At 44.5% G+C, this 25,330-nt stretch overlaps 1 protein-coding gene across 4 annotated transcripts in view; it reads left to right on the top strand.

Moving 5' to 3' along the window:
- The first annotated feature begins 17,996 nt into the window (after positions 1 to 17,996).
- Positions 17,997 to 25,330, top strand: part of KLF12 (Kruppel like factor 12) — a 238,223-nt gene continuing 230,889 nt past the window's right edge. For 3 of the 4 annotated variants that reach the window (XM_048295582.1, XM_048295581.1, XM_048295577.1), the window contains exon 1: positions 17,997 to 18,076. The gene's annotated coding sequence lies outside the window, so the exon portion shown is untranslated. Of the gene's footprint in view, positions 18,077 to 18,237; positions 18,283 to 25,330 lie in introns of those variants that run through there. The other variant, XM_048295578.1, reaches the window with a different exon arrangement.

Raw genomic sequence — 25,330 nt, 5'->3', positions numbered from 1 at the left:
GATTTTTAGCATATATACTGCCTTTTACAGAAACACCCTCAGGCTCAGTGACGTCTGCTGCTTGTAATCCTTTTCTACCTTGCATAATTTTGAACTCCACCACCTCTCCATCTCCCAAGCTTGGGATGCATTTTTCAGGGTTATTCTTTTTAACAGCAGTTCTATGAACAAATATGTCTTCTTGGTTGTCACATCTTGTTATAAAACCATAATTTTGTTTAACATTATACCATTTTAACTATTCCTAAAACCTTAGCTACAGTGATTTTTTCCTTTTTCCGAGTGGCTGCTGTTTTCTGTCTCGCTGTGTTTTTGCTTTCTCTTTCGCTTTCACTTGCTCCCATGTTGGAATTGCCAGGGTTGCTGGGGCTGCCGGGCTGTTTGTGCCTGCGCGCTCTTCCTGGGGTCGCATTTGGGGCCGCACGGGCCGGGCCGGGCTGCACCGCTCAGCTCCCCGTGCGCCGCCGCCTCTGCTCTCAGCTGCGCTGCCACTGCCTGGCGCCATGCCCACGTCTCAGCCGGGCCCCCAAGTGGTGGCCCCCCCCCACCCTGCTTCAGTGTGTGTTTCAGCTGGGCACGGCTCCGCTCCACTGCTACTGCCACCGCCACCGCCACCTCACTCGGGCATTCACGGGGCTCACTCCACCATGTGCTGTGTGGGGCCAGGCGGGCACTGCCAGGTCGTGCCGCTCCTGCCGCGCCTCGCTCCGCCGCCTACCCTGCAGCTCGTGTGGCTCCGCCCGCGCGCGGGAACTGCCTCACTGCTGCTCACAGAGGGCTCGGTGCACGTGGCCTGGGCCGCACGGTCCCTGCGCCAGGCTTCCCTTCACCAGGACACAGCTGACATTGCTCAACAGTCTCGGTAACTAAATAATATTCACGAAAATATTCTTCCATCGGCATATATTTTGACTCAGAAATTAACTGTGTCCGAACGGTCTTCCATAAGTCTTTGGTAAGAATTAAATCCCAAGAAACGTAGAAAAAGTTCTTAAACAACCATGCCAGGAAGTGTTTCAGTTCCTTTTGAGCTTGAATTAAGCTAAAATTTACAAATCATTGTTCAAGAATCTTTTCACGTTTAAGATAAATGTCCATATGCAGCTCTGAGAGCCAAGAGTCTTTCCACAGTTCCTTCATAGTTAAGAGATGGAACAGCAAAACAAAAACAAGAAGAGAAATCCAGAGTTTACTCACAAATCAGTCACTGTCCTTAGGGATCGGGGATCATTCTGCTCGCATTATCCACCATTTGTTACAGTGGGGATACCGCAACACGCGTATCAATCAACAAGACCCATGGAAAAGAAATATATATGGACCGATTCTTGCTAGATGTTTCGGAGATGTTTATTTCTCCAGCCGCATGGCCGGGCTCTGCCGAGGAACTGCTCAATCATGGGACCCGAGGGTCCTTGCTGGGCAGGGAAACACAAAACAACCAATGGGGAATGAGGCTGACCAGGGGCAGGGAAACCCTGTGTCTCCCCCCCAAGGCCCCTCTCCCAGGACCACATGGCAGGGGGAGGGCCCCAACACCATGTCATACTCTAGACTGACCAGACAAGATGCCTAACCTGTTCTGAAATTCCCAGAGGGGCCTTAACCTTCTGGACTCTGAGTTCAGCTTTCAGGGTTTTCAGTGTTTCCCATCTCACCTTGGAAACAGGAAGGTTTTTGAACTATCAGGTTTTTGCAGCTCTTAAACACCTCAAGAATGCTTAAATCAGAATGTTGGAGAAATTTGTAGAGGGAGTAAGCCCTACTGCTGTTCAGGTTAAGTGATGGTGCAGGAAAGGCTGTGTGGGCAGAAGAACAGGAGAGAGAAAGCCTGTCTGCCTCAGCAGCTGTACACCTTAGGGGAGCTATAGATGCTGCAGGTGATACTGAATGATGAGAAGCTCATATACAAAGACACAGGCATCCCCAAAGGGATGGGGATGATATGGCCTCACAGGTAGTTTTTCTCAAGTCACATCTGTGTGGCCAACCAGGGCAGAGGTCCACACAACAGCGTGCAATTAGTCACACAGCTAAATTGTTAGCATGAGCTGGTGCTATTTTGGCGCTTGTCACCAGGGGCAAGGCCACATCACGTCTAGGACTGATGTGAAAAAATCAGTTATGGACATGGCAAGGCCTAGGAAATCCCAGCTGCTAAGATTAGCTCCCAAGTAAAGGAGAAATGCCTCTTAAAAAGGCTACTCTTTAGACTGGAAGTAGGTAGCGGATTACAATGTGGGACACAGGAGAATTGACTGGATAATGTAGTGGATAGATAGAAGAGGATTCATCCTGAGCACTGTAGAGGAAGCCATGCTACTGAACCTAACAATCTCTGTGGACAGAGGAGATAGATGGAAACACACTCTGAACTACCTTGATGGAATACCTTTACTTTTTATGTCCAAACAACACAACTTTAACTTATGTGTAATGAAAATATCGATTTAAATAGAACTGAATCAAATGGGACATATGCCAGCACAAGAAACATTCAAACTACAGTAAATTTATATGTATGGTGAACGATACATCCCTCAGGAAGCAGTTATTACATTTATTGTCTAAACTAGTATGTGTGGTGCTGTGGAGAGCAATGGCATATGTAATAAATTTTCATCCCTAAGTACATAGAAAAGAAATAGCAAACTGAGAAGCTCATCAAAACTTATTTCAAAAAGTCACTGTGGTGTCTTTGTAAAGTTTCTTTGATTCTTCTCTAATTGCATGCTCGAAGAACAAAATCCCTCCTAAAAACTTGCATGCAGGGTGATTAGTGAGCAAAACTGGAGAAAAAAGAGAAAGGACAAGGTAAGCAGTTTTTTGGGGGGCATTACTGTTCTTCTCACTGAATTTCCAAATGCCTCTTTAGCAAAATGTGTTTGATAGATTAGGAATGAAAGATTGTTTCCATGTTTTTTGACACTCATTAGGAATTGGAAGGAGAGAACTGATCAGCATCTGACAGCCTTCTTTTACAAGCACGTTCTTAAAATCTCCATGTTTTACTGAGAGGTTTTGATGTGCTCAAACCCCAAAATTTAAGGTTTGTCTGTGTGTGTTTCAGTTTAAAATTTCAACCAAGAAAATATTAATTTTCTATGCCTTTTAGGCTTTCATCCTTTGAAAATCTAACTTAAGGAATTCTGCCTTTTGTTTCTCACCTAGATAAACAGTCTTAAAAAAAAAAAAAACAAAAACGAAACCCCCAAACAAATTAATGCCATCAACAACAGTAACAAATGTCCTGCCTGTGAGCACAATTAGTAAGAAAACAGCCTTAGTGGTGTTTAGCCTGCAGACACCAGTGGAGCTCCACAACCATAGATTCTAATTAAGGGATTGACTTTTCAAGAAAGATTAAAATAATGAAATGCATTTAGCTTTGCTACATGATGACAGGGAGGGAATAGGACAACCCTCAGCAACAATAAGGAGGTTGTAAACAGCAACAATGGACAAGAGCTGTTAAAAGGAAAAGAAAGAACATTTTCCTAGGCACCAAGAATAATAAGGAATAATGGATGCGTAGATAGAATAAATAAGCTCAATGTTGATTGTTGGTATTCTTATTATATTTCATCTTTTGAATGAACACAGAGATGTTTATTGTCAAGGATGGATTTATTCACGACCAAGGAAAATAGAAGGGCGCTGATTACCTTGTTACCACTGCCAAATGTAACATCAGGTTTCATGTGACCTAAGAGAGGCTGTACCGCTATATATCCACTCCTCATGGAAAAGCTTGCATCAGATCTGGTTTCTATGCAGCCTCTGTAGAAATGTTCACCAGAAATAACATTTACAGATTTACAAACCCACTTCATCCTTCAAAGGAGCAGTGGTGAAGCCGCCACCTGGGTGCTGCAGAGAGAGGGGAGGAGCAGTCAGGAAGGCAGCGTAAGCCACAGAGAGTGATATGCCCATGGTTTTGGCACTGCATTCAGAGGCAGGAGTGCTCTGTTTCTACCAGGAGCTTGAGTAGATTCTTGGCTCTGCCACTGGAATTGCTTTTTTAGGTGTCTAACCAGCTCGGTGGAGAGACAGAACTAAAACTGAAGTCTTCATAGTCTGCTATTGCTGTTCAACCCTGTTGCAGGGATTTTTCCTACTTACTTCCAAGACAGAAACATTTTGGGATTAGAATAGCTCCAAAGCCCTTGTGAACACGAAGCTTCTAACATGTATTTCAAAAGCCAAACTCAACATTGTTAAGCAGTTCTAGGTTATCAAGATTCAAGCTCAAGCAGACATCTAGTTGCAGTAAATGCTAATGCTAATAACGCATTAGAAACACTGTGGTGTAACCGATTGTGTTTTTTGGGTCTTGATAGTAGAAGTAGTATTGTTGAGAGAAGAAGTGTCTTCAAATTAAGCTGTACTGCATCCATCAAATCTCTTGTTGAAAAACATAAACACTTCCACTGAAGTCACAGGATCTAGAGATGGATATGGAGCCAATACACAGCTCTGAGTGCTGAAATTTAGAGGTGAATTCAGCAAGGCTCAGAGATTGCCTTCTACATTTGTCACCTGGGAGCAGTTTCTGATAGTCCCCCAGAATGTTTCTTCTCAAACAGAAAAATAATCACCTTTGCCCCTCCCTACTAACATCAAAACCCTGCTTTTCCTCCAGCATGTGGGCTCACCAGGTGAACACCTTCCCTCCATTCCCTGTGGACAGAGCTGGGAACACGTATTATTTCTAAAGTGATATTTGTATCAAATTATTCAATTAGAAAGACAACTGGGAATTATTTTTTCCAATGCAGAGGATGTATGCAAGTGTAGCATTAAAGGGCCCCCCATGCAATTGTGATGGCATGTGATGGCAATATTTCCAAATAGTATATACTACAACAAAAGGTCAGCAAGTAACCACTCAGACAGACACAGTGTCAGACTTCCTTTCTACCTGACATGCAATCTTCCCAGAAAATGAAGACAGAAATTACTGAGTACATTTGTAAAACATAGAAGGAGGTGTGTGTACAAAACCAATTATGGAAAGAATTGCTTTTTGCTGCTTTTTTCCTAGTGCACTGTTTTGGAAATTAACCTTCATATACTAATTAACCTCTGGGTGACTTTATGTAAATTAGATGGCATTCATTGCTGTATTGCTATGGTAGTGTAAGTGATATAAAATGATATAAAGTGCTCTAAAGGTAGCTAAAAAGTTTCTTTTTGATGTGTTACACTTTAAAGATGCTGGAACGATCAGTCTCTCTTGGAATGAGAGACAGGCAAGAAGGATGGATAGATGAGGAAGAGAAAAGGTGAAAAGTGATGTGAAAGATCCTGGGAAGTTCACACATTCATGGGCCATATCACCAGCTTGATAAACATGCTGAGGACCACTACTCAATGCAGATGTTGAAATTAGTATAATCTCAGGACCTAGGCTCATACATTGAAAATTGATATTAAGGGTGTTAACTGGAGTTCTAGAGCCAGTGGTGATTTTGGAGAAGTAATTTCCATAGATCAGAAGTATCACTTAAGGAGCCAGGTGACTGGTTCCCTGATGACGTGCAATTAGTTTTCCCATGTTTCTGAGACACCAGGGAACAAAGAGTCTTGCGAGGAAATTTAACTAAGAATACAGTGCCCAGATTTATTAAGATCTGTTTTTATATCTGAAATATTTCAGACCAGACTTAGCCTAGGTGACCTGGTGTTACACATAACTACCCAAAGTACTTGGGACAGCAAAGATATGAGGAGCAACCAAATCAGTGTCAAAAGTGCTGGAATCCATGTGGAAGCCAAGTGTGACTCATGTCCACTGAAGTGTTTGATATGACAAAGACGTCTGCCAATTCTTTTTGGTTTTATTATTATTATTCATAACACAAAAATTAAAACATTAGACACTAAAATGTGCTTGTTACATGATGCATTACATGTCATATATGGTCAAGGTCCTGATGTATCATTTAAATTAAAGAAAGAGCTAATTCAGCCCCTTGAAAAGATGGCTGAGGTGCTCAGCTCAAAATAGAACCACACCGTGACTCTCAACCGCCAAGAATTGCTGCCTTGCAGCCCACATGTAAGCTCCTCACATGCTGAGACAGAGGAAATTGTACTATACAACTGCATTCATTCTCCTTTACTAGTTTAAGAGACTCCCTGCTCAGTGCTCTGGCTGTGGTGAATCCCAGGCACCTGATTCTCCCCATGACACATCCAGAATAGGTATTTCCCACTGCACAGTATGAATTCAGAGCTGGGAGCCTACAAGTGACATGCAGTGAAACTCGGTATTGTCATGTTGTCTATAGATGTTAAAGCCAGGTGTCTGGAAGTTTAGCACAGTAGCAGCTACCCTGTAGGTGCACAAATTTTGCTGGATTTACCCTATCATCTGTGAAATGCTCTAAAACTTGGAATCAGGCCAAACAGCTCCCTGGTTCACTGTCTGCATCAAACAGTGGATAGTCAGACTGAGAAATTTACTTCAGGGTAGTCTAGGGTATAAAAAAGAAAATTTCAGAGAAATATTAAGGGAAAATGATGTAATTAATTATATCATAATGGCATTAGACAACTTTGCATGCTGCTATTACCTGGGGAGTGAGTTTTCAGTATGATGGAGAGGAAGGCATGGTGATAGCCCTCATGATGAGGCATTTTGTCCTTGGGGCATTCTGACCATCAAAGTCTCCCCAGTTACTCTACTGGGAGAGCAACACGCTCAACATCTCCCCCCCACCCACCCTTTTCCCAATACACTTGTTCCTGGGTGAAACAGTGGGTATGTCAAATTCTGAGACATCATGGAAATTTCTGAGATGCTCTTTCCTTTTGCTCCCTCCATCTTGCCAAAAAGAGGCATTCAGTTAGCAGAACCTTTGGCACAGCAGCACCGAGGCTGCCAGCAGGGCACTATCTACAAGAGCTAGTCACTCCATAGTGCACATTCAAACCTCCACCCACCGCAGCCAGCATTTATTTGTGTCTTGGTTGGAAAGCCAGGTTCCCTCCTGGCTCCAGCATGTAAAAGAGGAGTGGAGGTTTCTAAGGCTGAGGCATGGTGATGCCTTGCAATCAGCCCCAGCGTAACTTTGCACTGCTACAGGAGATATAGCAAAGACACGATGGCATAGGAGAGGCACTCATAATAATGCTTTGGAAATGAAAAGAAAGCCTGTTCAGAGCAAAAACGCACAGACTAAGGAAAGGACAGAGCTGCCTTTTCTCTCTACCCCACGGCTGGCCTCATGCTCTGGTGTGTTTCCATGGAGGCTGTTGCTGTCACTACGTGGCTCACGCTGGAGTGTCACATTGGATGGGGGCCAGCTCAACAAGAAAAATAAAGTGAGTTTTTAAGAGGTAATGTGGTAAATGTTCTTCTCAGTCTGGCTACCAATATGTGCTGTCTAGCCTGAGGCGCGCAGCACATATGGGTAAAGCTACTGAAGTTTGGTACTTTCAACTTCTTGAGTCACTTTTTACAAAACCAAAGGAGATGCATTAGACTAATTGTGGAGATAAAAAAAAAGAAAGGTAAGGAAAAGCAAAGCTGAGTGATCTGATCCCAACAGACTTCCACTGCCCATTTCTCAATTCTTATTCTAAGGTTTGCAGGCTTTCCTGCATACTGGGTGATTTTCCCTGCTGCTTAGGCACCAGCAGAGCGAGCAGATGTTCACAGCAGCAGACGGCCAGGATAGCATAGCGCCCTGGCCATGCTGATAGGGCCCAGGCAGGTGAGAGTGTCCAGGGCAGCAGCAGATGCTGGCATTCGGGCCACCTGCCTGGGGCAGCTGTAAGGGTAGTCCTGCCCTCCCACTATTTCAGCAGCTGCTGGAGGAGGTAGCCTGGCTCCAGCTCCTCCTTCTGCCAGGGAAATTCAATTTTAATCTCCATTGCTGAGGTTCAAATGAGTTCTGGTGCTAAGAGCTCCTCAGAGAATTTGGCCAGCCCATTTGGGGAGGCTGTGGTAGACAGGGTAACTTTTCTAGCAAAGCAAAACATAGGTAATGTCTGTTTTTCAGAAATCTGCTCTTCTCTCACTTACGGTCTGTCAAGGCACTTCAGCAGTCATTTTGTGGTGTGCCCCTGGGCTTCTGGGAGAGCATCACAACCTCCTCCTCTTTTTCCCATCTGTCAGCTCAGTAGTGACAATAGGGCAGACTGGAGTTTCTTTCAGCTCATTCGATTTCTATGGTTAGCATTTGCCAACTGCTCAACCATTTGTAAAAATCATGTCATCAGTTGTCATTAGAAAAAGAATTGATAACTGGTACTTACTGAGCTTTGCAGTCACTCAAACAAATTCATTCTCTTAGTTCAAAAAACAGAAATCACACAAACAAGCCCAGACATTAAGTGAAAGGGTTAGATTTTTTCAACTCTTAGATTGATACCCAGTGGTACAACTATGGTTAATAATCTGTGAAATTCAGCATCTAAAAAAACCCTATAACTCTTTTAAAAAAATAATTTACTCATCTGTAATGTGATATGTACAACTGAGTCCAGAAAAAGTCTCTTAATGCTTGTGAGTCATCAACATTCCATATCCAGAAAGCATACTATCCAGAAATCACCATGACCATGGATATGTCCACGATGCTCAGGTGCAAACTCAGGCATTTCAAGCCAACCTAATGACACAACAGAAGAGCTGAAAAGAACCATTTTTTATTTTCAGTCACAAAAACATAGAATATTCTGAGTTGAAAGGGACCCATCAGGATTATCAAGTCCAGCTCCCGGCCCTGCACAGGACAGACCAAGAGTCACACCATGTACATAAGAGTGTTGTCCAAACACTTCTTGAACTCAGACAGGCTTGGTGCTGTGAGCACTTTCCTGGGGAGCCTGCTCCAGTGCTCAGCTGCTCTCTGAGAGACAAACCTTTTTCCTGATACTCAACCTAAACCTCCCTTGACTCAGCTACACGTCATTTCCTTGAGCCCTGTCACCAGTCACAAGAGTGAAGACATCGGTACCTGTTCCTCAGCTTCCCCTCAGGAGGAACTTGTAGACTGTTGCAGTGGGGATCCTGCAACACGCATATATCAAACCAGGAGTCCCGTGGAAAGGAAATATATATATGGACAGACAGATTCTTGATAGCTGTTTCAGAGATGTTTATTTCTCCAGCCGCATGGCCGGGGCTCTGCCCAGGAACTGTTCCAGTCACGGGACCAAGGGTCCTTCTGCCCGCGCAGGGAACACAAACCAACCAATGGGAACGAGGCTGAGCAGGGACAGGGAAGCCCCGTGTCTGTGCCCTCAGGGCCCCTCTCCCAGGGCTACACGGCAGGGGAGGGACCCCAACACCTCACCCGTTTTATTTTAATAAAAGGAGAATGAAAACAACTGGATAAACATAACAAGAACAGTTTCAAAACAAAACAAGCCACCCTCCTGAGTCTTTAAATGTCCAAACAGATTCTGCGGAACATCTTAGGGCTGACAGAAGGGAGACAGAACTCTGAGCATGCTTTGTGGGGAAACTGAGGCAGGAGAGGGTTTAACTTCTTCCCTCCCCCTTTTCATCCCCCACTCGGCATTGGAAAGGGATTTTTGGGGAAACAACTGGCAAAAGCATGGCTTTGTGAGGGAAACCATGGGTGAAAAAACGGATTGGGAATACACTGGGGGTAATAGGACATAGGGTAAAAGGGAAAGGTGGGATTAGGAAAGGGAAACTGTAGGGGGGGCTTACAATGGAGATACTGTCTAACATGACTACGATTTTTTGCATATATACTGCCTTTTACAGAAACACCATCAGGCCCAGTGACCTGCGATGCTTGTAACCCTTTTCTCCCTAGTACAATATTAAATTCCACCACCTCTCCATCTCCCAAGCTTGGGATGCATTTTTCAGGGTTATTCTTTTTAATAGCAGTTCTATGCACGAATATGTCTTGCTGGTTGTCACACCTTGTTATAAAACCATAATTTTGCTTAACATTATACCATTTTACTATCCCTAAGGTCTTAGTTGCTATGATCTTTTCCTTTTTCCGAGTGGCTGCTGTTTTCTGTCTCGCTGCGTCTTTGCTGTCTCTTTCGGTCGCTCCCGTGTTGGAATTGTCGGAGCTGCTCGTGCCTGCGCGCTCTTCCCGGGGTCGCGTTCGGGGCTGCGCGGGCCGGGCCGGGCCACGCCGCTCAGTTCTCCGTGCGTCGCCTCCTCTGGTCGCAGCTTCGCTGCCGCTGCCGGGCGCTGCACCCACGTCTCGGCCGGGCCCCCGAGCGAGGACTCCCCCGCGCCCTGCTCCAGCGCGCGTCTCGGCTGGGCGCGGCTCCGTTCCACCGCCATCGCCGCCAGCCGCCGCCCGCACGCCGCCCCTCTCGGTCGGGCGTTCACGGGGCTCGCTCCACCACGCGCTGTGCTGGGCCATTCGGGCACCGCCGGGTCCCGCCGCTCCTCGCTCCGCCACCGACACTGCGGCTCGCGTGGCTCCGCCCGCACGCGGGAACTGCCTCGCTGCTGCTCTCAGAGCGCTCGGTGCACGTGGCCTGGGCCGCACGGTCCCTGCGCCACGCTTCCCTTCACCAGGACACAGCTGACATTGCTCAACAGTCTCAGTAACTAAATAATATTCACGAAAATATTCTTCCATCGGCATATATTTTGACTCTAGTATTAACTGTGTCCAAACGGTTTTCCAAAAGCCCTTGGTAATAATTAAATCCCAAGAAACATAGAAAAAGTTCTTAAACAACCATGCCAGGAAGTGTTTCAGTTCTTTTTGAGCTTGAATCAAGCTAAAATTCACAAATCGTTGTTCAAGAATCATTTTAAGTTTAAGATAAATGTCCATATGCGGCTCTGAGAGCCAAGAGTCTTCCCACGGTTCCTCCATAGTTTAGATACGGAATAGCAAAGCAAAACCAAGAAGAGGAATCCAAAGTTTCCAGGGTTTACTCACACAAATCAGTCGCTTAGGGATCGGGGATCGTTCTGCTCTCAAATCTCCACCATTTGTTGCAGTGGGGATCCTGCAACACGCATATATCAAACCAGGAGTCCCGTGGAAAGGAAATATATATATGGACAGACAGATTCTTGCTAGCTGTTTCAGAGAGATGTTTATTTCTCCAGCCGCATGGCCGGAGCTCTGCCCAGGAACTGTTCCAGTCACGGGACCAAGGGTCCTTCTGCCCGCGCAGGGAACACAAACCAACCAATGGGAACGAGGCTGAGCAGGGACAGGGAAGCCCCGTGTCTGTGCCCTCAGGGCCCCTCTCCCAGGGCTACACGGCAGGGGAGGGACCCCAACAGTAGACTGCAATGAGGTTTCCTCCAGGCTGAACAGATCAAGTAGCCTCAGCCATTCCTCATATGGCTCTCTGTCCAGACCCATAGTTGTTGCCCTCCTTTGGATGCTCTCTAACAGCTTAATGTCTTATACTGTGGTGCCCAAAACTGCCCCCAGCACTCGAGGTGAGGCCGCCCCAGTGCAGAGCAGATGGGACAGTCCCCTCCCTCGCCCGGCTGGCGATGCTGTGCCTGATGCATCCCAGGACAGGGCTGGCCCCCCTGGCTGTCCAGACACTGCTGACTCATGGTCAGCTTGCCATCGACCAGGACCTGCAGGTCCCTTTCTCCAAAGCTCTGTCCCATTCCTAATCTGATTCTTAATCTTTTCCATTCTTGATGCTGGGTAAATATTTCCTGAATACAAGAGTTTCTGGTACTGGAAAAGCCAAGTTGCATGGCCTTGAAATCAAAACAAAAGTTGTCAACATAAATGCCTTAGTAACACCGGAAAGCATCTGTAAGATAGGGAGGAGGAATGCTGTATGAGTAAAGAGAAAACATCTAAGTGCTTATGTATTGGGAGATATATTCTGTTGTAATTTATTTAACCCCTTCATAGAGAACAAAGAACTTCACTAAATTAAAAACAACTGGGATAAAAAAAGTAAGTTCTTGGAATTATTTGTTAAACCTAAAATTGCTCAGGAAAAGCATGAAAGATTGTTATGATAACACCTGCAAAGAAGATATCCCAAATTTTTTTGGCTGCCTACTAGATGCAAAATCCATGCCCAGCTGAATGTGTTCCTTTGCTAACCTGACTGCAGAACGCTCCTTATTCCTGTGCACTACCCCCAACCATTTCTGAAACATTTCTTCTGGTTTTGAAACTTCCCCAGGTCTTTAACATGATTTTGGAGCCTATGAAACCCATGCACAGGGAAAATTTAGACATCATCAGTTTTACAAAGACACAGTGGAATGCAAAATTACCAGAAGCCATAGAGAACACAACACAGAGGGAGTTACAGGGAAAATTGGGAAAGATTTGTCCTATACTATGTCTCTATCTTACCATAAGAAATGTAGTAGCTCTAATGTTCATGTGAACATCATGAGAATTCTCTGTGCCTCTCTTTATAAAGCAGTTTAAGGGATGACTCCCTTTTTTTTTGTCTCCTAAACAACCAAACAACACAGTATTTACAAGGAACTGAGATCATGGAATTGAACATAGACCTTAAAATGATGTAAGAAATTTTATTAGGGTGATATTTAGGTTCATAAATTCAGCTACAGAGTTTTGAAACGAAAATCCAGAGCAATCCATTCCCTTCATGGGCATTGCACGGACATGATATTCAGAGCCAGGAAGTGCTCATCTCTGTTTTTTTGTTTGTTGTTTTCGGAAAAATGTTAACCAAACATTAAAGACATGCACAAATCAAAACCTTCCCCAGAACACGTCCTTTGGTGATTTCCTAGTGCCTACTAACTTTTGCCAGTCATAGATTATACTAAATAAGGAACTGTTCCTCCTGTTCTTCTGGATCTTGAATAAGATCATAAGCCTTTAAGGGCTCTTGCTAAAAGATGGCAAGTTTAAAATGAAAAAAAAAAAAAAAAAGCATGATCACAGTCCAAGGTTATAAAAAGGGTACAGAACTTTTGGATCAAGAGAGGGAAGTGCTAATACTGTGTGGCCCCACTTTCCTAGAATATGTGTCTTGGTAACATTGCTAGTCTAAATCTGGCAAATTTAATATTTTGATCTCTGTCCCTGGAGAAAAACATGCACCTATTAATTATATCAGATAATTTTCCTCTCTTGCGTAGTGTAACTGATCTCCATTATATACTTTATTGTGTCATAGAGGCTGCATTGTGTACACTAAGACTGCCATTTATGCACTGAGCTAGGTTGTGTATTTTGGGGGGGGGTTTAACGAGAGTGGGCTGAAGGGAAGGTTTCCTGATAGCCTGTTTAAGAACAAACAATTAGTTTATATGAAATACAGAAAAAAATACAAACATGGTGTCCAAAAGCTCCAGTGTTCACACCCGCAGAATAGTACTGCTGATGTCTAAGCGAGTCCCATGAAATACAACTGTGATGCTTGATAGCTGTACTTCCATGTTTTAGATTGACTGTTTTGGTTAATGGCCACCTAGAAGTTGACTGTAAAGCTTAGCATTTGATGGCGGAGTGCCATGTATGTTGAAACATTTCATAAGTACATTCAAAGAAACAGAAGTTGATGGCCTGGCCCAAAAGAGTCTGTGCTCTCACGCTTGATGGCACCTGTCAGATAAAGAGGCAAGGTCCACATATTCATGTTGAGCTTAACACCAGTTTGAACGGAGAAAGAGCGGAGAGAGCACTTGGCAGATGATCACAGGCTGGATTGCAAGACAGCAACCATACCTGAAAGGCTGTATCTGCTGATGTGGTCAATTCCTTGGCAAAGAAAACACGTTTATTTGCCTCTATCCAAAAGGGAAGGCTTGTGAGAGGAATTAGTAATACAATCCCTCAACTGTAGGTATTTGAATTGATTATCTGTCAACCCAAAGGTTTCTCTAAGTTCAGCAAATGAACACAATCTGTCTTCAAAAATGCATTGTGTAATTTGTTAAAGCTTTTGTCTAACCACGCATCCCAAATAAAAATGCATTTAGGTTTTGGTTTGGGTAGTAAGGTCGTTTTTTTTTTCTGTGTGTGTGTTGTTTGTTTGAATTAGAAAATTGAACTCAATCTGAAATGGAATAAACAATAGGTAACTTAAGTGATTTTTTTTATAACTGGTGTTAATTTAAATTACAAAATCTCTGAATATTAAGCACATTACTGATGTATTTCAGATGTATTTTTATATGTTTCAGGCACACATTGTTAAAATATGTTATTGATTTTCTGTTTTCTTTTATTCTGAGGTTCCAGTGTGCTCTCTGCTGGTGGTGGCATTCCCTATTTTGAAAAATGATTGGTTATTAATAAATAACCACTTAATGCATGCTTAAGTTAAAGGTAGAAGTTGCTAAACTACTAAATTGCTTTGAAGAGTATTATTTATTTGCATATGGATTAGGACCTAAGACAAAATTATAAACCAAGACAATGAAGAAAATTTTGTATCAGTGGAGAACAAATTCAGGAGAGATGAGAGGCTGAGGACATTAAGGGGAGATTTTATAGTACCTTGTTTTTGATAGGTTTTAGGAAACTCCACTAGGGGAAGAACAGCTACAGGAAGACTGGAAAGAGCCATCTCATATTGTAAGTGGTGGGACTCAATAAAAGTGATTCAGTAGTACTGCTCTGTAGGTAATAGGGCAGAATAGGAGAACAACTATGGAAAAAGTCTAAAATCATATGTAAACACACTTGTCAAGCTTTAGAAAGAACAAGCAACCAAAAACGGCCAGTGGGCTGATTGTTCTCCTGGCTTCAAAAGTATGATTTTCTAATTTTAGAATAATATATAGCAATAGACTGTTCAGCTTCCTGTTTCAAAATATAGGACTGTGTTTCTGAAAAAATGGCATGCTGAAAAGTCCCGTTGATTCAGAGGAAATATAATTAAAGTTTCTTCTTTCAAGGAAAAAAAAAAGAAAAAATAACTTTCTAAATCTTGAGAAATACTAAATGCTTTCAAAGTATTTCTGTGTTAAAATGTAAGCCGGAACATTTTCAAACAGACAATGTATGCTCAGCTTTGTTAAGCTAGATGAGACTGGAAACAGAGGGGTCAGGTGTATGGAGTGAGCCAAGATGGTGATTTAGTAGGACAGGTTTTCCATAAAAGCATGTGATTGAGAACTACATTTCTCTATAAATCTGCGTTATACATCAAATGCTAATGTGTAATATCCCTACTTCTGTATCAATCTATTGATATATAATCATGTAATACATTCCTCTTGCAAATGTAGCTACATTTTTTTTTGCTTTAGATACTGCCCTGCAAATTCATGTATATGGGTAATAGTTTTTAGTAGCAGGCAATAGACCATGTAAACAGCCAACATAGCACATAATGAAGCTCACGAAGAACAGATTTTATCACCCAATGTCAGTCAGCCAACCTCTCATGTAGATGATTTCTTTAGATATATTCTATAAATGAATAAAATATTTCTAAGTATGACTAAATAAATATTGATGTTTTAAAATATTTTATCTGAAATTCAATGGAAATGAGCTTTGTCTTTTTCTCAGGGGATAGCAATGTGTGCAATGTGATGTTTCTCTGTTATGCACCTTATCACACTGTCTACATGCAATCTTCTTCTTGCTATCACTATTCATTTTTCATGTGCCAAGTATTCATTAATCCTTTAACCTCGGTAGGTAGAAACCAGTTTTCCTCTGCAGAACACTCAGCGCTCCCTGTTCCAAGTGGTTAAGAAGGATGAATGTTGTTAATACTCGTGTTTTTTTATTGATAAATCTGAATATAAGCTGTGCATCTGTCCAGGGAATGTTTCCAGCTGTCTTCTATAGTAGCCTGATTCCTACGGGATTGCATATTTTATCTTTTAAAACAAGTGTTACAATGTTAACTTTTGACTTGGGTGAAATCTAATGAATCACATATGTAAGTTACTCAGAGTAGCTAGAGCTGGTTCTGATCTAAACTACTAGCACAAGGAAATATGTTGCCTGGGTCATTAGACTGTATTTTAACTCTATGCTCACTTTTCTCCAAAGGAAATGATTACACCAGAGGCAACATTACAATAGCAAATCACGCCTAATCTCCTTCATGGCTTGTGGAGACATATATTTCTGTTTTATAGCCATTTAAACATTTATTTACTATTCTTTTTTTTTCCTTGTGGACATAGAGGTAAGATGCAGGGACAAATAGTGAAGGGTTATGTTACCCAAACCATTTATGCCAAGAGGTGGCAGAGGACCATTACAGGGAAAGTGATGAGTAGATGTATTTCTGGCAGCTGGCATGAAATCCTCTATGGGAACAAACACTGGTTCTGGTTCTTCTGCCTTCCTCAGTAAATATCGTGCTGAGCAGCAAATATTAGTTTGTATTTACTGAAAGTAATAGTGTTTTAGCAGTAATTATTTACCTGCGCTCTGCCTGGCTTTCTGTGTAAATACACAAGCTGTATGGGCATTTACAAACACCCTCACGTGACAGGCCAACTTCCTAGACACGGGATCCATCCCTCTTTTTGCTTCTTATTTATCCAGTAATTGTTATGACTGGGACTCTCAGGAACTGTTGAGCTGACAGTGAATTTGAGAGAATGAGGGGTGGGACTCAAAGAACTTGCCATTTTCTATCTGCTCTGACCATGGCTTCTGCCAGGGGCTAGCACAGCACCCTGATTATTCACAAGGCTATTAAGCTTCCTTAAATTGAATGGCCCCCGACCATTGCCCAGAAACCATCTGAGCAGGCAGGGCTGGTCAAAGCTCACCTGCACTCTGGCCACACCGTGTTTACTTCATGCAACACGAACCACACGGGAGGAAGCAGAAAACAGCCACATCAGCTTTACATTAACAAAAGGCTCTCCAAGGCAAGAGAATCCCTAGGTAACCTGTCAGGCCCGCTTAATAGCTCCAATACCGCCCAGGCATGGACCAGGATCTTTCCACCAAAATGTTTCCCTGTCTAAACACGTGTAAGAATGCTTTTGAAAAGAAATATAGATTTGCATCTTAAGGTTCAATGATGACTCTTAAGGTTTATATTTTTGTTTCCTAAGATTCTGAAAGTTCTTTTAAAACATTAACGTAACAAAGACTTTGTTTTAAACAAACTTTAAGATTATGGAATCTGTCCTCTGTATGTTGTTCATAAAACCTTTATACAACCCAGTATCTGCAGCCCTTACGTGAGAAAAATCTTCCCCAAAAAGGAAGTTCTCAGTTTGCAGGGGCGCGACTCCGGCTTACAAGCGCTGACCAAAAAAAAAAAAAACCAACCACAACCCCACGCCCCGCATACTTCTCACGAGCCGCAGTCTAGCTGTGCGAAGGAAACAAAATAAAAGCGAAGGGAAATGTTCGCAGCGCTCAGCCCCAGGTAACTGCGGGGGCCGGGCCCGGCCAGACCCTCCGGCGGCGCGGCCCTGGGGCGGCCACATCGCCCAGTGAGTCCTTTCCGCCGGGATGCCCCTCAGTGTCGTGACCGCGTGTGCCCCCGGGGCCCCTTCAGCGCTGCTACCGCCCCGTGTCGTCCCCTCGGGGCTACCCTCAGCTCCCCACCGCCTTCTCCTCCGGAGGCGTCCCCACCGCCTCGCCCCCCCTCAGCGTCCCCTCGGCTTTCCCACAGACCCGAGTTCCCCACGGGCTCCCCCACGGCCCCGCACCCTGCTGAGCTTCCCCCGGTGCCTCCTTACCCCGCCCCGCCCTCGGCACCCCCCCGCCCCGGGCCTCCCCCCGGCGCCCCCGCGCCCCCGCTGCCGGCCCCGCCCGGCCCCTCCCCACGGCGCCCCGCTGCCCTGCCCCTCCCCGCGGCCGGGCCGGGGCCAGGAGGGGGAGGCGCGGCCGGGCGTTCCCGTCCCCACCCCCCGGGGCGGGGCGGGCGGCGCACCGGGGCGGCCGCGGGGCGGGGGCGCGGCCCCTCCCTCCCTCCCCTCCCTCCGCCCGGCTGCCGGTGGGGGCGGGGACGCGCCGCATGCCAGCGACGCCACCGGCGCCCGCCGTGGCCGGAGCAGGGGCCGGGAGCTGGGGAGGGGGACACCGGTCCGGACCCTTTGTCTGAGCGGCCGGCGGGGTGTCGCGGCGGCCCCACGCGAGGCGCGGCCAGGCGGCGCCGGGAGCCTCCACCCCCGGCCCACCCTGCCCGGGCTCATCATGTGACGCGGGTAAGTCGGCGGCGGGCAAGCGCCGCGGCTCCCCGGGCTGCCCCCATTCATTTCCCGGGGACGGCCGCCGGCTGCCTCCGCCGGTGCGGGGTGCGAGTGCGCGGGGCACTGCCGGGGGAGCGCGGGGCGGGCGGACAGAGAGAGAGCGGGGACCCTGTGTTAGGGAAGGAAACAGTTTCTTCTCCTGCTCTGCCGCTTCTGCTCAGGTCTGTGCCGATTCCCTTTCTTACCAGGATAAATGGCTAACGTGTGTGGGTTTTGCTGCTGCTGTCCCAGCCGGCCCTCTATTCAAAAAAACAAACAAACAAAAAATCGCTCCTATACTGAAGTTAAATAATTTTGAAGAAAAAGAGAGGGGGCAGGGCGGCCCCCCCGCTTCCCCCGGCGCCGCCGGGGCGAGCCGGGGGTTAACGGCGGTGCCCTCCCTCCCCCGCTCCCTCCCCCGCTCCATCCATCCCCTCCTCCCGCCTCCCTCCATCCCTCCCGGTGCCCCGGAGGCAGCGATACCGGGGTAGGGTGCTAAGGGCCGGCCCGAACTTTTCCCTCAACTTTCCCGCTGAGGCTTTAGGAGGGGGAAAAAAGGGGTGGGGGTGGCGGCGTGTAAAAAGCGGGGGAAAAAATAAAAAGCGATAAGTGGGGAGTGATGAGCAGCGAACTGGGAGCGCCCAGCCCTTTGTGCTGCCGTCCCCGGGGGGAGGAGGGGGGGGGTGTGGGTGGGCGGCCCCCCTGCACATTCGGGGCTGGGCAATTAATATATAAAAACAAATAACAAAAAAGTACAAAGTGTAGCGCTCTGTGGAGGGGAAAATCGGAGTGTAACACTGTATTGGGGGAAAAATCGAACTATAACACGCTATGGGGGAAAAAATAAAAAGAGTATAGTGCTGTATTACCTTCTACAAAAATAATTAGCTTCTTTGAAACAAATGCTCGCTCTTGCAGAAGTCGGGAGCTTGGGGAGCAAACCGCTGGTATTTACATTTAAAGCGTGTACCGAGAGTGGCTGCGGGAGATGGGTTACCCCATGGCATCAGCGTCACCCTGTAAAGCCCTCCGAAAGCTTTCCGCTGCTGGGATGAAATTTCCTCTGGGATGGGATGTGGGCTCCTATCCGCCTCCCCCAAAATCCTGCACCACCGCTGGTGGTGGGATGTTGTGGGAGGCGGATAGGAGCTACCAGACGCGTTATTTTATATTCCCCTCCCCGTGGTTTGCAGGGATGCGATGCTCCGGTCCAGAGAGCGGTTTTTTTTTTTTTGGTTTTTTTTTTTTTTTTTTTTTTGGTGTGTGTGGCTTGTGGTTTTTTTTTTTTTTTTTTTTTTTTTCCGGATCTTGGCGTGGCATTCAGTCCCGCAAACGGGCTTGCATGGGAAATAAGATGTTTTATGCCCTTGGGGAGGAGGTACGAGCCGTTTCGGTAGGAAGCACTGAAGAGAAGTTCACTTGATCGGGGTCTGTATAGAGCTTGTAAAATCCTGCTAGCTCTTGGCAGCCCCCCTCCCCCTGAGTAAGACAGTAAAATAGTTCATTTTTTAAATGATCCATAATGAAATAATGGTACTCTTCTCCCTCCCTCCACCACCCCTTTTTTGGTTTTTTTTGCTTTTCACTTTTCGTCTCGCCACGGCAGGTAGATAATTCGCGGCAACTTTGCGAGGCTGCTTTATATAGCGCTGGCATATGGGCTCCATTTTCTGCTCTCTGGTTGGTCTACAACTCTGAAATGCACAGGAACAGCAAAGTGGTCGCAGCGTAGGATTAGTAACTGTGCTGAATAGGTCACAGATGGGGCGATAGGAGCATTTTAATAGTGACGTAAGGCTGCATAAACCGAATCTGCATTTTTTTTTTTTTAACATATTATTCGTGCTGGGGGAGGGGGAGTGTCTTGAATATCTTTCTAATGGGACGTAATCAAGTTGAAACCTCTGTCTGCAAGCTGGCATGTCACCTATCGTCACAAACCAACCGCGCATAGCGAAGGGAAACATTGCGGATTTTTTTTCTAATGTATTTTTATTTTTTTTCCCCTCCCCGTGCTGCCGGAGGCTTTGGCAGCCGCTGCTTCGCTGCTGCTGGCAGGTGCCCGGGCTGGAGGCTGGTGGATGACATCACCCCCTCGGTGACACCCATGCGCGCCCCTCCCCGGGGCAGCACCCCCACCCGCTCCCCCCCACTGCCTCCAGAACAACAGTGGTGGCATTTTCCTCTTCTCATTTCTTTTTCTTTCCCCTTTTAGTATTTTTTTCCACCCGTTTTTTTTTTTTTTTTTTTTTTTTTTTTTTTTTACTGTGCCTGGAACTGGGAGGAGGGGGGCAGTCTGAGAAGCACCTTTTTTTGCGGGGAAAATAGCTTTTTGGCAAAGACGTATGCCATAGGTCATTTGATGAGTGAGTGCACCTATGCTGGATGGGCTGGGAAGGAGTTTAGGATATGGGAGATACTGTTTGTTTTCTGCTTCTGATAGTGAGGCAATATTAGACATGTAAATAGGGGGGATGGGAAATGATGTATTTTTAATTCTTTTTTTTTCCCCCAGCCGTAGTTCATGATAATATTTCCAGGCCTTTCTTTGCTTTCTTGTAGAAAAACCTTTTCTGGAAAGGCCCCTGAGAGCCCAAGAAGACTCTGTGTAACAACTTTTAAAAATAAACTTTAAGATTCCAGGACAGGCTAATCGTGGAATCCTCTGCCAGCTGTTTCTGTCAGGATCAGCCAGACCTGAACATGCACGAGCAGAGTTTCATTCCAGATGAGAGGAGGCAGAAATGTGGGGCTGAAATAGCTCCTCCTCTGGGAGATGTTAGAATGGGGTCAGCGAAGGGCTTGGGCTGCAGAACCCTGTGGTAGTGACCATTTTCTTCTTTGCCTAGACCAAGGCAGTGTGTGATGGTAACCACCACAGTTAAATAGAAATACAGACCATGCATTTGAGGAAAATGAGCAATGCCTTTCCTGGGTGCTTGAGGAGGTCTCTGCTGCACAGGAGGGTTGCAGAAGGTCCATGTAATTCCCGTGGAGTTTTCAGTGCTGCTATGCTGTCCCATTGTTTAGATTTTGGATGGTCTATAAAACAATGGAAAGTCGTGTGCCTTTTTTCATGGCTGGGTGCATGATGTCCACTTATGCAAGCATTCCCAAAGATAAGAGTGCTGTAGCCTCCTTGCTTCAGGCTGCTGGATGACCTATGTGAGCCTTGCACGGCTGCTGGCACCACTTCTCTGGGTGGCCAACCTCCTTGCTCCTTCCTTCAGTAAGTGTTGTTTGCTTTGTGGGATAGGTCTCATCAGTACAAGGTTGGTTTTGACCAAGTCTTAGTTAGAATCAAGTAAAATGGGAGAGAGTGAATGATGTATTTGTTTATTAATAAAGATGGAGATATGAAAACATTTTTACTGAAGTGTCTTGCTTGTGGCTTTTAAAATACTGTATCTTGATTTATTTTGTTGGAGAATGATTGTGGTTTGCCTTTCCTTGACATAACCACAAAATGAGTAAAGAAATTAATTTCCCGAAATAAAAATTTTGTTTTTAGAAAAGCTGATATGGATGCAGCACCCAGACTTTGACCTTCTCAGCTCCTGACTAGTGGTTGTTTACTACAGCTGCAGCTGTGCGTCTTTGAAAGAGGAGGAGCTGCAAACACAAGCATGCTCACTTTTCCTGCTAAGAGGAAAACATGTAATAAACATGCTATTTCAAAGTGAGATGTTAAGTAAAGTGTTGAGCAGCCAGGTTGTGGCTTTTCCTTTCCTTTGTGCAAGATATGCTGTGCTGTATCTGTAAGAGAAGTTTTGAGTCTTGCAAAACATGAAAGTGTGAAATGACTACTTTTCCTATGCAGTAAAAAAGATTTTTTTTTTTAAAATTAAATTCATGCTTGCGCTAGAAAGGAAAAATGCTTTTGCACTGTAGTACTGAGGACACTGTCAACATTGTTCGTCATATGTAACCTTACCCTATGTTCAACAACTGAACTTTAGACATTCCTCTTGCTTCAACTGAATGATTTTTTTTAAAGTCGCTACTAAAGGCAAAAAACCCCCAAACAACAGCAAAAATCATATTTGATGATTCAGTGTCAAAATGATTTAGTTTATAGCTAGACAGAGGTATGCTGACATACTTGATCGAAGTGTTGATGAGACCTTGTGGCACTCTTGCAAAAGTGGGTAAAATTGGACCAATCTGAGGATAGTTGTGGAGTCAATTTTGGGTTTTTTTTATATATATGTGTGTATGTATATATGTAAATACATACGTATATAAACGCCAGTGCTAATTGTGCTGTGTTTGCATTTTGAATCTCTCTTCTGTGCGGAAAGTTTGGTTAGACTTTGTGCCCTGAAATATGTGAACTTTTTCATACTTCTGCAAAGTTTGGTGTGACTGATAGGTTTGAAGTTTGTTCCAAGTCTGTGCTCTTGTTTGCTCCCAAGCAACAGCTATAAGAGATTAGCTCAGTTGGTCAGAGCATGGTGTTAATAACGCCAAGGCTGTGGGTTCTGTCACTGTATGGGCCATTCATTTAAGAGTTGGACTCAATGATCGTGCAGGTCCCTTCCAAGTCAGAATATTCTGTGGTTCTACAACACGAAAAAGGTAGACTGTTCTTTAATTAGTTCTATTTACCTTTTGACTACAGAGAACTCTTAAAATAATACTGAGAGATAGAAAGAAGAGGGAAAATGAACGTAGCTTTGCCAAAAAGTATATCCATGCTGTATGTAATACTGAGCTTGTGTGGACTTTCTTGAGTTCATTGTAATAGCTCTTCATATTAATGAGAAAGCCTTATCAAAACTTTGGACTAAATCAAATTATTATATAAATTTTTTTTTTTTTTTGCATCTATGCTGCATAATGATGTGTTTTGATCTGCAGAAGACAGCTTTAAATTATGGTGTGCCTTGGTTCTGTAGCTGTTTCTGTAATTGCCTGCATTTTTGGGATGGTATGGTGGCATGAACTATCCCAGTATTTCTCAAATATATGACAAAACTTGGGAGTGAATACATAAAGTCATGTCATATATATTCAGGGACTGTATGCCATATACTGTCTGTTTCTTTGTGCACTAAACATCTGTACACATAGCTCCTGTGCCAGAAGAGTCCTTTCAGCCACAGCTACAAGGGTAGGACTTACCTAGGTGTTGGCTTGCTAATTTTTAATTTTTTTTTTTTTAAGTTCAGTAAAATCACAAGGATGCAAAAGCTAAGGTTTATTGGAACTAAAACTGTGTGTTAGGATCAAGGGAGATGCTATGATTAAAGACTATTAAAAGTATATACTCAGTGATACTAAATAAAGTCTGTGAAGACTGTCACACATTTCTTACCCTCTGAATGCGATCCTAGTAATGTCTGTACTTTCTTTTAAATCTGGTTTATTTATACATAGATTTGGGGTTTTTTTTGGTTGTTTGTTTCTTAAAACAAATGCCCTCGTGCAGTGGTGTTTATCCTTTTGTGGGTGGCTGGCAGTGCTGGCACTGACAGCCTTTGGAATTGCAGTGCAGACCAGCACCACTTGAGTTAAGGAATGTCTGGTTAGCAGTAGCAAGCTTTTGTCCTCTCTGTGAACCAGCCTTCAGGACGGGAATGAGGCGTGCTCTTTGCTAATGGCTGGCGCGGTATTTGCTACATAGCAGAGTAATGATGGGACTCAAAAATCCCGAGCTTTGTTCCTGGCCTGGCTGTGGGGCGAGCGTGTTCTCGTTGTTTAAACATAGAACAATCAAATGCATGACCTTGGACATCAGCGCTGCAAAGGGGATAATTAATCAGATGCTGTATCATGTCGGGAGACCCGAGTTCTAGTCTCGCTTTTGTCATGCGTCACCTGGGACAGGCACTTTGTTACCCTCTCTGTAAGGTGGTAAGCAGTGACCCTAATTCCTTATTAATGCAGGATGTTGTCCAGTGGTCAGAGCAGCAAAGAGCACAAGGTTTTGCGTACTAATGCTGATCCTCCTGCTGATTGCCTAAATAATTTCTTTTTCTCTGCCTCGTCCAGGAAGGGCTTTTCTGGGGGTGATGTTGCATCTCTGTTCCAGAGCCTTACAGGTCCCTGACAGCAGCATGAGCAGCACAGTGATGCTGGCAGGCTGCGTGGGTGCAGAGGGTGTGTGCACAGAGCTCAGGCCAGCTGGAAATAAGGTCAGGTCCATTCGCAGAGCTGGAGATACTATCAGTGAGCTCTGGAAGCCTTCCTGGGCATGAGTGAACTCATATATACTTTGTTCAAGTCTTGATAGGCTGCCATTGACAAGGGTAAAGGCAACTGTCTGTCCCCCAGCATTTTCCCTCTGTGGATCCCTGAGGGAAAATCTTACAAAAAAGTACTCTTTACAAAAAAGTACTGAACTTTTTGTTTGCTTTTTTTTTTTCACTACCAAAATTGTCAGAAGTGGCTGGTGTGTTCTCAGATACTTTCAAATCAAACTTTGAAGAACCAGTCAGTGAGCATTTCTGTTGAAATGATTGAAGTTTGTTAACTGGAATATGCATTATTAGAAATTTGTTACGTCAGTTTCAAAGAATACCTGTGACTTTTGTTATATACCATGGATGTTATTCCTTTTTTTTTTCCCCCCATGGTACCAGCATTTTCAGATGGTCTGCTAAAAATTGAGGGGACCTGTTACAGCAGACATAATAATAAGTTGTCATCTGAGGTAGCCACTGAGATATTTAGAATTAATGATATCAACTGCCAATTCCTCCTAGAAAAAAGGGAAGATAATAACTATGAGTATTATGTAGTAACATTTGATAGGAATCTGAGCAGGACTTAACTTAAAATCAGAATAATACAGAAATGGGATTTTTTTGGGTATACTCTTTGAGTGTTTAATGCTGGCATGGAAGAGTTTTGAGTTAGTCTTCAAGTATGGGTTGGCAGTGCTCTAGAAGAGCATGTAAAGAGCTGTGATTGATGACACTTCAAAATCTTTTAAAGTGTTGGACAGTAGTTGGAGCTCTTCCAGTTCCTTTTTCAGAGAATCTTTCAATTGCAAGAAAATTGCAAGTGGGAAATGAAAAGATTTTTCTTAAGAAAATAGAGAAAAACATTCCTTTCCACCTTCTATACATTGGTAACAGTTACAAAGTGACTTGATTTTTTGCTTTTTCCGTCTAGCCAAGGAGATCTTTTGTATAGATAGTGCCCTACACAATTTTGAAAGGAAAAAATGAGCTTTTGAAAGTGAGAGCATGCAAAGTTCATCTAGTTAGGAGGCAGATTTGGAGG

This window comes from Corvus hawaiiensis, chromosome 2 (assembly GCF_020740725.1).
Source record: "Corvus hawaiiensis isolate bCorHaw1 chromosome 2, bCorHaw1.pri.cur, whole genome shotgun sequence".
NCBI lineage: Eukaryota > Metazoa > Chordata > Aves > Passeriformes > Corvidae > Corvus > Corvus hawaiiensis.
Note: the sequence above shows the minus strand (reverse complement) of the source record. Positions and strands in the feature narration are given on the sequence as shown.